Here is a 14,542-nt window from a genome sequence, read left to right on the forward strand (position 1 = left end):
ATATTAAAGTTAAACACCTAGAATGCATAGAGTAGTTGTTAATATCTTCCTAGCACCATAATTCTTCAACCAAAAGCTTGAAAAATCCTTGTATGTGTGTGTGTATGTTTACTGAAGCCAAGAAGAGAGGGAGGGGGGGGGGACGATCGGGTTTGGGAAGGGGAAGGGAGGTTAGGGTTTTTGTTATTATTTAATAATAATATGTAACACAATAGCCCCTCTACTTTTAGTTATTACTTTTCTAGTGTAAAATAGACTTTTGCATCTTGAGTTAATGTTCTACATATAAATATCAAATAACACATAAACCTAACACATAATTATCAATTACTTATTGTTTTGATGTTTGTCGTTTGTTCACCAATGGTTTGAGTCAACTCGTTTGCGTTTCGGTGCAATCCCGAAAGACTACATGTGTAGTGATTGTCAAGCGTCATTTAAAACCCTAGTTTAAATGTAATGAGATGTGCGTTATAGTTCTAGTGATCTTAAGTTTGAATTGACAGAATTTGGATTAACGGAGTTAACCTGAAATTGACGAGTGTCACATCATTCCCATGTTGAAAGAATTTCCGTCCCGAAAATTTGAGTCAAGTCGCGATGGGTGTCTGAAAATGCAAGAAAAATTTTCAGTTTGTCATATCATCCCCTAGTAGAAAGAACTTTCGTCCCGAAATTTAATTCATACCTCTGGTGATTTCTGACGGTTTGACGGCTTTCGCGGTTTTCGGTGTTTGGTCAACCCTTCAACAAGGTGAGGATACTTTTTCATCATTTGGTCCTCGCGTTCCCACGTGAACTCTGTTCCACGTCTCGAGTTCCAACGAACCTTAACGATTGGAATTTTGTTGTGCTTGAGTGTTTTGGTTTCCCAATCCCAAACTTCGACTGGTACTTCGATGAAGCGTAGCTGTTCATCAATTTTCAACTCGTCCAAAGGAACTGCTTGGGTTTCATCAGAAAGGCATTTTTTCAAATTGGATACATGGAATACATTGTGTACGCTACTGAGTTCCGTTGGTAAATCCAGTCGGTACGCTACCGGACCAATGCGCTCAGTTATCCGGTAAGGGCCAACGTATCGTGGATTGAGTTTGTTTAGTTTTCCGAAGCGACTACACCTTTCCAAGGTGAGACTTTGAGTAATACTTGGTCGTCCACTTGGAATTCAAGAGGATTTCGGCGCTTGTCTGCGTAACTCTTTTGGCGATCTCGTGCTGCTGCCATGCGGTTTCGGATCTGAACAATCTTTTCAGAGGTTTCAAGTACTAATTCTAGACCAGTGATTTGGCTATCACCCACCTCTGCCCAGCAGAGGGGTGATCGACACTTTCGTCCATACAACGCTTCAAACGGCGCTGCTTTAATGCTTGCGTAGTAGCTGTTATTATACAAAAACTCTACCAAAGGTAAGTGAGGTTCCCAACTTTTTACGAAATCTACCACGCATGCACGCAACATGTCTTCCAAGGTCTGAATGGTGCGCTCACTTTGCCCATCCGTCTGAGGATGGTATGCTGTGCTTATATCAAGGCGGGTGCCTAGTGCACTCTGTAGTGACTTGCAGAAGTGCGAAGTGAAACGGGAATCTCGATCAGATATGATTGAGACAGGCACTCCGTGTCTAGACACTACTTCTTTCGTATAGATGCGAGTCAGTTTTTCCATTTTGTCCGATTCCTTGATTGTTAAGAAATGTGCAGACTTAGTCAACCGGTCAACGATACCCAGATGGTATCGCATCCCGTCGGTGTTTTGGGTAATCCCGTGATGAAATCCATGGAAATGTGTTCCCATTTCCACGTTGGAAGTTCCGGTTGCTGTAGCAGACCAGATGGTTTCCGATATTCTATTTTGACTCTTGAACAAGTCAAGCATTTGCTCACGTAGATAGCAATGTCGGCTTTCATGTTTGGCCACCAGTAAAGTGCTTTTAGGTCATGGTACATTTTATCTGAGCCAGGGTGGATGGAATATCGGGACTTGTGTGCTTCGTCCATCACTAGGGTTCTCAACTCTCTGTATCGAGGGACCCAAATCCGGTTTTCGAAATATCGGACCCCGTCCAATTTGGTTTCTAGTTTCTTGTTCATGCCTCGCATGAGTTCTGATGGGAGATTATCGACTTTCAACGCTTCGAGTTGAGCATCACGAATTTGATCAGGTAAGTTGGCGTGAATAGTGAGTTGTAATGCTCGCACTCGTCTAGGTTTATCGGTTTCTTTTCTGCTGAGAGCATCGACCACTACATTGGCCTTGCCAGGGTGGTACTTCATGGCACAATCATAATCCTTAAACAGCTCGACCCAACGACGCTGTCGCATGTTCAGCTCCTTCTGATCGTAGATATGTTGGAGACTCTTGTGGTCGGTGTAAATGGTAAACTTGGTATCGTACAAGTAATGTCTCCATATCTTAAGAGCAAACACCACAGATCCGAGTTCCAAGTCATGGGTCGTGTAGTTCTTCTCGTGAATCCGTAGTTGTCGAGAGGCATAAGCTATAACCTTCTCGAGTTGCATCAACACGCAACCGAGATCCTGTATCGATGCGTCACAATGCACCTCAAAATTTTCTGTTTCCTCGGGAAGGGCTAGGATAGGGGCGCTACAGAGTTTGGTTTTCAATAGTTGGAAGGCGGACTCCTGCGCGTCACCCCAATTGTACTTAGTACCCTTGTGCGTCAAGGCGGTGAGGGGTTGAGCAATCTTTGAAAATCCCTCGATGAAATGTCGGTAGTAGCCAGCCAGTCCTAGGAATTGGCGCACCTCAGTCGGGGTCTTAGGTGCTTCCCAGTTTTTGATGGCCTCTACCTTGCCGGGATCGACATGGATACCATTCTCATTGATCACATGTCCTAATAAGTGACCCTCGCGAAGCCAAAATTCACATTTCGAGAGTTTAGCGTTGTAACGATTCCGACGAAATCAGGTATACCCTAACCGATAGACGTTAGTTACGTCATATGTAATGTCGGGTACATGAGTTACCATGGTAATCATACGAGAATACATGGTTCATTGTATTGATTGTACGTGAATATATAGTTCCCCGTATTGAATATGCGATCAAACGATCGATAGTTATTGAAACCCGGATGAATCGAGGGTTCAATTATAGACGAGATATATGATATTTAGTGATGTTACGAAGTATTAAAGCTTCGGGATAAGTGGATTAAAGCACAGAAAAAGGATTTCGATTTAATAGTACGTCGGTACGTTAAACGAAACCTTTAATACCAAACCGAGCAAGAGACGATCGATCAAGCCGAAAAAGATGCGTAATAACTAATAATATGACGTTTCAAGTTAATAGATGTCATGGATTAAGTTTTTAAAGTTTTTAAATCGGTTTTATATAAATTTTATTTTAAGTCGAAAAACGACCGTTTTAGCCTCGTTTTAAGCCGAATTAAACGTTTAACCGAAAAACGAACTGAACCAGATTATCCAAAACATTATCCGGATTACGAGAATCCAAACATGTGGCTAGAATTGAAGGGGTGGGTCCCACCCCACCCCATTAACAATCCCGATCGGAATCCCTATCCCCATTCCATTCTTTCATATTTTTCACAAGTATTCCATATTATCCATCCTTCCTCTCCACAAGATGATTCAAAAACCGAGATTTTAGCAAGAGAACCGAGGTAAAAAGTCGAGTTATGTACATTTCCATCTTCGTTTCTTGAGTTTATTTGCAAGAAAATGAGGTTTCAAAGATGAAAACCGATTCTTGCATGATCAAGTGATGTATACAAGTTATACAAGGGATCTTGGTTCAAGAAAGGAGTTAAACGAGCCAAGAACGAATTTTTACGGTTAAAATCTTTGTTTTTATATCATAACCGAAACTATAGTGTAAGAGGCTTGATCGTGAGTGTAACTTGCTTGGTATTGTGGTATGTTGGCTGTAGGCTCTGTGTGTAGTGGTAGATAAGGCGGAAAGGCGAGTTTGTAGCTTGTGGTGGAGGAAAACGAAAGGTATATTCGGTTATGTTCGGTTTTGGGATATTTGGACAGATTGTGATACGTGTAGAGTTAGGTCATGAAATTTACAGGGATGTTATACACATGAAAATAAGAGTTCTGTGAATTTTTGGTAATTTTTGGATAAAGGATGAATATTTGGTGAATTTAATGCTCGGTTTTGGCCAAAAAGGGTGAAAAATAGTTAAATATCATGAAAAATTCTGGAAAATTTCAGATAAGCTTTTCATATCATGTATAAGTCACACACAAAATTTTAGGACCGTTGGAGAAGTCTAAGTAGGCTCTTCGGTTAAACAAGTTCTAGGGATTTCTAGCTCGGTTTTGGTAAAAAGGGCATGTAAAAGAAGATTTTGGTTCTGCAAAAATTACAGGGGACTATGTGGATGGCAGGGGACATCCAGGAAAAATTTGGGATTTTTCTAAGATCGTTTGGTATTTACGACATATTTAGTGTTTAAATGGTGTTTAAAAATAGATAAATAAATTTTAAATATAAGAATTAACTCTGGAAATATTTTTATAAAATTCCTCACTGTTAAAAAGTGATTTGTGCAAAATTTCAAGATCCGAGAGTAAACGGATAATTAATCGTGCTAATTATCAAACTTTTAAAGTTAAAACGCGTAAACCGGTGAAGTTCGCTTAAGCGAGCTGACTGGTGTATAAAAACCCTAAAAATGAACTATTTTCATATAAATGAGTTAAACAAGTAAAAATAAATCATCCGAAAATAATTCGGATGATCTGAGTAATTTTAACTTATTTTAATAGTTTCCGGTACGCCAAAGACGGAAACGGGTCCCGCGGCCAATTGGGACGTCTAAACCGAGCTATAATTTCACATTTTAAATTAAATTATCAGACAACCACTATTTTCGGGTCGTGTGTGACCAAACTCATTTTTGAAACATAAAAACAGATAATCGTGCTAGGCACGCAAAACGAAAAAAAAAAAACGACTAATAGCAATTGTGACCATGGAACTCTAAACGATATCACAATCTGAGCCCGGAAAAGTGTTTCTGGGTTAACATTGCCCCCGGAATGAGTACAGGACTGGGTTAACAGTGTCCCCAGATGTACCGGTTGATACGATTAAAGTTATATTAATAATGAGTGCATAGTAATGATCGTAGGGATCATATTACAGATTGGACGTGTTAACTGATAATGATTGTTGTTACCTGCTTGCATGTGCTAAGGTGAGTTTCACGAGCCCCTTTTTACTGAACTGTTTTAAATAATTTCCCGGGGCGGAAAGCATGTTTCTATCAAAATGTTAAGTACATGCTGATCGCATGGAAATGAATGTATTTATATAATGTTTATTGTACGGGAATCGTACGGTAATGTATTAAGATGGTAATTGTCTGAGTTGCTAACATTGTAAGGCCCGAAACAGTGTTCTGGGTTAACAGTGTCCCCAGAGGTTATTAAATGGGTTTATGGGTTAATAGTATCCCCAGAGGGTATTAAAAGTGTTTCTGGGTTAACAGTGTCCCCAGAGGGTATTAAATGTGTTTCTGGGTTAACAGTGTTCCCAGAGGTTATTAGATGTGTTTCTGGGTTAACAGTGTCCCTAGAGGTTATTAAATGTGTTTCTGGGTTAACAGTGTCCCCCGAGGTTATTGGATGTGTCTCTGGGTTAACAGAGGTTTCACTTGTGGGCTCAGCATAATTACATCGCTAAGATATGATTACTATAATGATTTGTCATCGATTACTTAAATTAGTGAAACTCACCAACTATTCGTAGTTGACCCGTTTTCTCACATGCTTTTCAGGTAAAACTAAGATGAAGTAATTGCTTACGTGCTAAGTGCTTGATGTGTGTAAGATTTGCGTGCTGAATGTTAGGATACATTATAATAAATAGAATTATGTATCGTATTGTATGATGTGTGTATCACCTAGACGGTAATGAAATACAAGATAATGTAATTTGAAGTATATTAATGCATTCAGTTTTCTTTATAAACAATGTGGTTGATATCAGAGGTGTCTGTTGCATCCAGTTTATGTTTCCGCTGCGGTTACGGGGTGTTACAAGCGTACAGTTGTTCCTTCTTTTGCAATTCTAGGATCAACTTCAGGTGTTCTTCATGGTCAGCCTTGTTCTTGGAGTAGACGAGGATATCATCAATAAAAACAATCACAAACATGTCGAGGTACGCCTTGCATACTCTGTTCATGAGATCCATAAATAGGCTGGTGCGTTGGTTAAGCCAAAAGGCATAACTGAAAATTCGTAGTGACCGTACCGAGTTCTGAATGCCGTCTTTGAAATATCTTCTTCGCGCACTCTTAATTGATGGTAACCAGATCTCAGATCGATCTTCGAGTAGTAACTCGATCCTTGAAGCTGGTCGAACAGATCATCAATTCGGGGTAAGGGATAACGGTTCTTGATCGTCACCTTGTTCAGCTCTCTATAGTCGATGCACATGCGGAAAGTCCCGTCCTTCTTTCAAACAAATAAGACAGGGGCTCCCCACGGTGATGAGCTGGGTCGGATGAAACCCTTATCCAGTAAGTCTTGTAGTTGAGTGAACAATTCCTGAAGCTCTGCCGGTGCGAGCCGATACGGGGCTCGTGCTATGGGTGCTGCACCGGGGGTCAATTCGATTTGGAACTCGACTTGTCGAATGGGTGGGAGTCCAGGCAAATCCTCCGGGAAAACTTCCTGAAATCTCGCACAATCGGTATGTATTCGATTCGCTTCTCCTCCGCGGGTTTCTCGACAATATGGGCTAAAATTGCTGGATGACCATTTCGTAAATATTTCTGCGCCTTCATAAGGGTGATGACGCTGGTGGTCATGCCGCTCTTCTCGCCCTGGATCGAAATGATTTCGCTGAAAGGGGTAGTGATGTGGACTATCTTTTCGTGACATATAATCTCCGCTCGGTTCTCGGATAGCCAGTCCATGCCGACAACGACATCGAAACTACCAAGTGTAAAAGGTATGAGGTCGATATCGAAAGTATGACCCGACAGTTTCAACTTACATCCCGCTAGTACATGAGTTGTTTCTATAGACTTACCGTCAGCTAATTCAACAGGAAACTTAGCATATAACGGGGTTGGAGTTAAGTCTAAGAATCTACTAAAGGCTTCCGATATAAAACTCCTATCAGCTCCAGTGTCAAACAAAACAGAAGCAAAACAGTCGTTCACAGGAAACTTACCGGTAACCACATTCAGATCGTTGCGGGCCTGGCCCGACCCAATGACGAAAGCTCTACCTTTACCACTACTTCCGCCACTGTTGCTGCCTCCATTGTTCTCATTATGCTTTAGTTTGGGGCAATCCTTCCTGAAGTGACCCTCTTGGCCACACTCGAAGCACCCTTTAGTCGCCGTAGGCTGTTTAGGAGCACCCTTTGCCGCTAGGTCTCCCCTACAGTCTTTGGCCTGATGTCCCATTTTTCCGCATCTCAGACACTTGATATGGTCGCATGAGCCAGCATGGTGATAGTTGCACTTGTTGCATTTCGGGTACTTCCCATCATAGCCACTCGAACCCCGCCCGCTACCATTATTGTTATTGCTGGAACCTTGATTATTGAAGCTCTGAGTGAGTTCGGGCTTACGGTAGTGTTGTTGTTGTGGGGGTTCGATGATGAGGACCTGGTGTTGTCGAATTTTCTCTTTCCATTACTCGGGTTGTTGTTGTTGTCAGTGATTGAGTTGTCTCGGTTTTTAGAGGTGGAACCTCTAGGTGGTAACGCACCTTGTGCCACTGCCTGGTCCGTCAGTTTGTGGGCTAATCGGATCGCTTGTTGAATTATAGCCGGTTTGGAAGACGTCACCATACCCTGAATATGTGGTACCAACCCATCGATATATATCTTGATTCTCTTACTCGGCGGGTCTACCATCCGTGGACACATTACTGCTAGCACATGGGAACGGGTGGTGTAGGCTTCAATCTCAGAACCCATCATTTTCAACTACCAAAACTCAGATTCCAACTTCGCGATTTCCTCTCTAGGACATACTCTTCCCGCATCATATTCTTGAACTCTTCCCAGTTCATAGTGTTTGCCAATTCCAACCCAAGAATTTAAACAATGGAGTTCCACCAAGTGAGAGCTGAATCTTCCAGTGTTCCAGCAGCAAATTTGACCCTGCTGGCGGGTGGACAGTTACACATCTCGAAAGCTGACTCTGCCTTCTCAGCCCAACGCAGGAAACCTAGGGCTCCCTCAGTGCCCTTAAAAGAATTGGGCTTGCAATCCAGGTAGTTCTTGAAAGTACAGGCTCCGGCTGGACCTCCGGCTTGATTCTGAACATGTGTGGCTAGAGCTGCCGCCGCATGGTCATTCAATAGGGTTTGGAGTTCTGCTGCGGTTAGGTTGATGTTACCGCGACCATGCCCAGCGTTTCTTCCAGCCATCTCCTAGAATCACAACATAAAATGTTAGACATGAATTCTCTGTTTCATATGCAACACACCATACATGTATTAAAAGGTAGGTAAGAAAGAAAAATAAAAGAAGCAAACATCACATCACAACCATATAATAATCCAAATAATAATTCATGATTAAAACCATTGTATTCGCTACAAAGTATTTAAAACCAATCCTTAAAATCATAGAAAATAATAGTTTGGATGGAGACAACCCCTCCATCTAGGTGTTATCATTCTTGGATGTCATCGTCTGAGGACACCTCTGAGTGTGCCTCCGGCTCAGCTGGCTCTTCCTCCGGTTCCTCTTCGGGTTCCTCCTCGGGATCTTCCTCGGGTTCCTCCTCAGGTTCTTCCTCAGGTTCTTCCTCGGGTTCTGCTGCATTCTGGGCAATTTGCGTCTGTAAGATATCACAACGCTCTAGAGCTATCTCTATCCGGGATCTCGCCACAAGGAGTTGCTCTTGCAAATCTATCATCTCTGCTTGCATTTTTCTCATTATCTTCATTTGTTGATCATTAGCCTCCTGCGCTTCCTTCACAGCTTCCTTCAGGCGGAAAATTTCTTTCCTAGTCTCGGTTCCATCTCTTAATAATTCGGGAATGTTCTTTCGCTGAGCGAATAAAATCCGCGTCACGCTCTAGACAGGAAACAACAGCTGCGAGAACGTATCGGTTCGGTTGTGGGTGGTAGGGTGTTGGGGTAAGCAGGACGGCTCGGGTGAGGTAGTGGGGGAACTTGCTCGCGGTAAACCATACACCTGATCAGACTCGGGTACCAATCCCAGCTAATGTCGTCGTCGTACATGCCTCCATATAGGCGATGCCACTTCGGTGCAGGGGCTTCTAGTTCCGGGGCTACTCGGGGTGGCGATGAGGTAGGTAGTTGCGGTTCCTTTCCATGGGCATGAGTCACCTAGTTAGATGATGATGATGGTGGCATCGACATCCCTACAGGATAAGTCGTGTATGCGCGTATATGAGTGAATAAGCTAAAGAGATAAAGATAACGAAAGTCTAAATATAATATATATATATGCAGTGCGTAAAAATTATAACTAATGGGTCGTTACGGTTATAGTCTAGTATGCATGCAAATTCTAGTTCGCTATAACCAATGGCTCTGATACCAATCTGTCACACCCTCAAAATCCACTAACGGAGTTTTACCGTCAGAGGGTGTGAACTAACAGGATCGGAATCATTAGTTATAATCAAACACCATAAATAAAGTTTTCAAACCACGAAACATTTAAGTTTAAATAAGTGCGGAAGCGTAAATTCATAAACCAAGTGTTGCGTCACGCAGGACGACTTAAAACCCAATTAATAACAGTTTAATAACAAGTTTGCAAAAACGATAGAGTTCAATGAAATGCATGTTCTTATACCGCGTGCCCGCCTCGGCTACCTGAGAATAACATACTAAAAGTGTCAACACAGGGTTGGTGAGTTCACATATATAAATAAAGAAAATGTTTGCGTTTAAGTGTTTGAGTTTGCGTTACCAGATAATGTTAAGTCAATTATATATCAATAGGTAGCTAGCCTATAAAACAAGTATTACTAAGTGTTCGACACCGAAGCTGACTGTTTATCAATTGCCTTGCCACCATGTCTACCACGACCATGGAAAATGTGTTAGCCAAGATTACACCCACTCGACCTACCATCGAGTTTAGAGTTGGGTGGGGTTTGTCAAACCCAGTAGTACTACTCAACAGTGACTCGCTATTATACAAATACTAAACGGTTCGATGTTATGAAGGACTTTAGTTGGTTCGTTTGCCACTTAGCCTAACAAGTGATATATAACTAATAACAAAATCTAAAGCGTTTTGGAGTATGTTATCTCCCCCAAATAAAAAGCGTTTAAAAGAGTAAAATGGGAACGTGAAACTCACTGTTTGCAAAGAATTCTAAAACAAATCCGAGAGATGCGCGTCACAGAAAATCCTCACTAGTGCTCTAAAACAGAAATGAGATTTTCTAAGTATTTAAACTATTATTGAGTCTCTAGACTCGGCACATAATACCTATGCATGAGATACGTTTCGTGTTTCGTTTGTGAATTATGTGTGACTCGACAAACACATTGGTGACACGTTACATGTGTAAACAACTACTTAAGTATCAAGTACTAACATTGTACATTACTAGCAATCATTCCCCACAAGGGAAATTTAGTAAAAAACATAGCAATTATCTAACAACAAGCACGTTTCATGTATTTTGACATCGTTCAGCAGCTAGTTTTATCAAGACAGATTTCTACTTGAAAGATTACTCTATCCAACAGATCATAACATATCAATTAATTCACCAAATATCGTCACAAAAGCACACATTAGTTAGGTTTCCAGAACTATTTTAATTGTATTTTTATTCCACATAGTTTTCTCACAAAGACCAAAACATTACAATAAACTCACAGCAGTCAAAATCATGCGCAACAGAATGATATTTGTTATTCCTGTTAAATGGTAAATTAAATTAATGGAAGACCAATTGGGTTAGATTCTTAACTCAATATGTTAACTTCCAGAAGTGGAACTAACCCATTTGGTCTTGTAGTTTATGAGATATGATAATTTCAAAATAGCCTAACAGCAGACCTCACAATTCAGACTTGCACTTCAGTTTTCTAAAATAATAAAACTTAACTTTTACACGTCCAAAAATTACAAACTTGGACTTTTTAGAAACTAGACTCAACCTAATACACTGTAGTGTTAATAATTTCGACTAATTACCACATTAACATTCAGTTACAGTCGTCTAAACATCAATTTAACAATCTGTCCAGTACCAGTTTACATCAAAACTCAACATAACAACAATCTATGAATCATAATCCATCAATATAACACTCTAGACACAAGATTAACCAACCATGCATATCAATTTCACATTACACACATAGTTAGGGTTTTTCTTGAAAGTTTAAAATCAAAGAACAAGTGATTAACAAGCAACAATGACACAACTAGTTATCAATTCACTAACAAATCATCATCAAGCATATAATCAAACCCTAACTCATCTATATCATCAATTTTCGAGAATTAGGGTTTTGATTAACCCATTCAATATTAAAGTTAAACACCTAGAATGCATAGAGTAGTTGTTAATACCTTCCTAGTACCATAATTCTTCAACCAAAAGCTTGAAAAATCTTTGTATGTGTGTGTATGTTTACGGCAGCCAAGAAGAGGTTAGGGTTTTTGTTATTATTTAATTATAATATGTTACACAATAGCCCCTCTACTTTTAGTTATTACTTTTCTAGTGTAAAATAGACTTTTGCATCTTGAGTTAATGTTCTACATATAAATATCAAATAACACATAAACCTAACACATAATTATCAATTACTTATTGTTTTGATGATTGTCGTTTGTTCACCAATGGTTTGAGTCAACTCGTTTGCGTTTCGGTGCAATCCCAAAAGACTACATGTGTAGTGATTGTCAAGCGTCATTTAAAACCATAGTTTAAATGTAATGAGATGTGCGTTATAGTTCTAGTGATCTTAAGTTTGAATTGACGGAGTTTGGATTAACGGAGTTAACCTGAAATTGACGAGTGTCACAGTGAACCCCTCATGCCTTGCCTTCTTCTTACGTGGATCCTCTTTGTTAGCTTCATTTCGTTTTGGGGTTGGGTTTCACACCCCCAATCTAGGCCTAGGCATGTAAGTTGGTATCGTAATTGTAAATAAATCAGAGTTGCGTTTAAGTTGCGGAAGACTTATAAATCTTTAAGGATCGAAAATGTAACTTTATATATAAAACACGGGATTATAAAACACCTGTTTAAGTTGTTACAAAATATTTATGTCTTTATGATTTCAAACCACCATATTAAGTTATTACAAAATAAACCGAGCCATTGGATGTTACTAGCACTTCGACTCATTCAAGCGCTACCATTGTTCACCTGCAAAATGTAAGAAAATACGTCAGCAACGAATGCTGGTGAACACGCTGACGTAAAAATATTTTCTTTTACTTTATTACCCCTCGAGACTACGCCTGCCTCGGCCCGACGTGGCTTAGGAATAACAAATTCAAATAACACATTATAAACTAGAGCCTCTACGCTAGGTCACCTCACAAACACGGCAGCGTTTGACTTCATTAAGTACCCGTAAATATACACAACGGTCGTATTCCCTGCAGGAGAGCGTCCTACGACCAAGGATGGTGCGACATGCCCATACATCGCATTGTACCACCTATGTAAGGATCCAGACATATGTATACCACAGCCTGAGGGCTAGGTTCATACCCATAGTTATAACGGTTTTAGGAACACATAGTTCCTTGTAAACAATTTCATATAATAAGTTTGGCTCATTTGAAAACAAGTTTAAAAGTTTGGGGGCGTATTCACCTTATCTATTTTAGGATCGGTTTCACTCACCGTCCAAGGGTCTTTCCCTTTCTTTATCTCGAACCTATAGTTACGAGTATAAATATTCGTTAGTCAGATACACGATCCGGCTTAAGACCTTTAGTCTTATATCTCAATCCTCGATTGAACCTTTAGTTCAATTCTTATTTACGTGAAAACCTCTTGTTTAAAAGTAAATTATAAACCTTTAGTTATATAAAAACCCGACGTTTCTTCTTCTCCAAGAACGTAATCTTTTCTTTTATTATTTACGAATACTCATTATTCAATAAATAGTAATTTCATAACAAAGAATATATACATAGATACTTACACACATATATGTTTATCTAACATATCATTTCTTTATTCTTTTCTTTGTTATGTTTTCTTTTCTTTTCTTTGATCGAGGTATCGAGTATATCCTCGACTTTAGGCCTAATCCTTAAATATAATATTAAATTATATTGAATTCGTTATTACGCCTAACCTTTATGGCGTATTGAAACTCTAGGAACTTGAGCAGCACTCCGACGCCGCTTTTCTATTCTCGACACGTAAATCGAGAAACGCCAATTCTTCAACACTCAATGGCACGAACTTTGAGAACCAACACTCACTTTCAAGGAAACGTCGGTACACAACAAAGGCTCGGGACACGCTTAACGAGGTATTAAGGCACGTTTATCGAGGTAAAGCTGGAGAGAGAGTAGTGAGAGGTGAGAGCTATGTTTGGATGGATGAAATAAGCAGCCCTTGGCCGCTATTTATAGACATTATTTTGAACCCCATCGCGGTACGCGATGGGTCACTGGACAGACCTATCGCGTACCGCGATATAGGTCTGTCGAGTCACACACATAAGCTTGCCACGTGTTGACACGTGGCAGCACCTAATTCCACCGTGTGCCACGTGGCACACGTGTCACAAATTGTCAGACATCCCATCGCGGTACGCGATGGGAGTCTCTTCTGACTCATCGCGTAGCGCGATGGGTCAGGAAACCAGAATTTTCATTTTCAACCCTCAAGTTTGGATTTTGGCAATTTTAGTCCCTAGACTTTGGAAAGTTGATACTTTGAACTCAAAGTTTTCATGTTGTTACATTGGGTTCTTTCTATTCGGTTCAATCTTCTCTTATTTACTGATGGCAAGGTCCTCATAAACCATCTCGGCCAATTCCATTGTTGGGTCAAACGTTGCGGGTTTAGTAGCCTTAACCAAAGTGTGAACATTATGCGGAATTCCCTTGATGTAGCACTTAACCCTCTTAGCTTCAGTGTTCACCATGTCTGGTACCAGTCTAGACATGTGGTTGAATTCAGTAGCATACTCACGGTGTGTATCCTTCCCGCCTTCAAGGTCAGGAACTTCATCTTAGCTCTTTCAACTTCAGTATCGGCACAGAACCTCTTCATCACCAACTCTTTCAGATCATTCCACCTCATCGCCTTAATCTCCTCCCGAGTTTTCCTCTGCTCCACACTTTCCCACCAGTACATTGCCTCATCACCAAATGATTGTGTGGCATAACCCACAGCTTGGTCTGGACGGCACTCGCTAATACGGATAACCTTGTCCATAGTGGTTATCCATTGTAGAGTAGCGATTGCGTCTCCCAAACTAGTCAGCTTTGGCGGGTCACAACCTTTGAATGACTTGTAGTTGCACCCACCTAGGCCTCTCCTCCTATCATCAACTTTCACAGATTTAACCACACTCGAGGCCTCTCTCTCT

Source organism: Bidens hawaiensis, unplaced genomic scaffold (assembly GCF_021521415.1).
Source record: "Bidens hawaiensis isolate Kalapana, Puna unplaced genomic scaffold, B.hawaiensis_p1.1 tig00039058_1, whole genome shotgun sequence".
In the NCBI taxonomy this organism is placed as follows: domain Eukaryota; kingdom Viridiplantae; phylum Streptophyta; class Magnoliopsida; order Asterales; family Asteraceae; genus Bidens; species Bidens hawaiensis.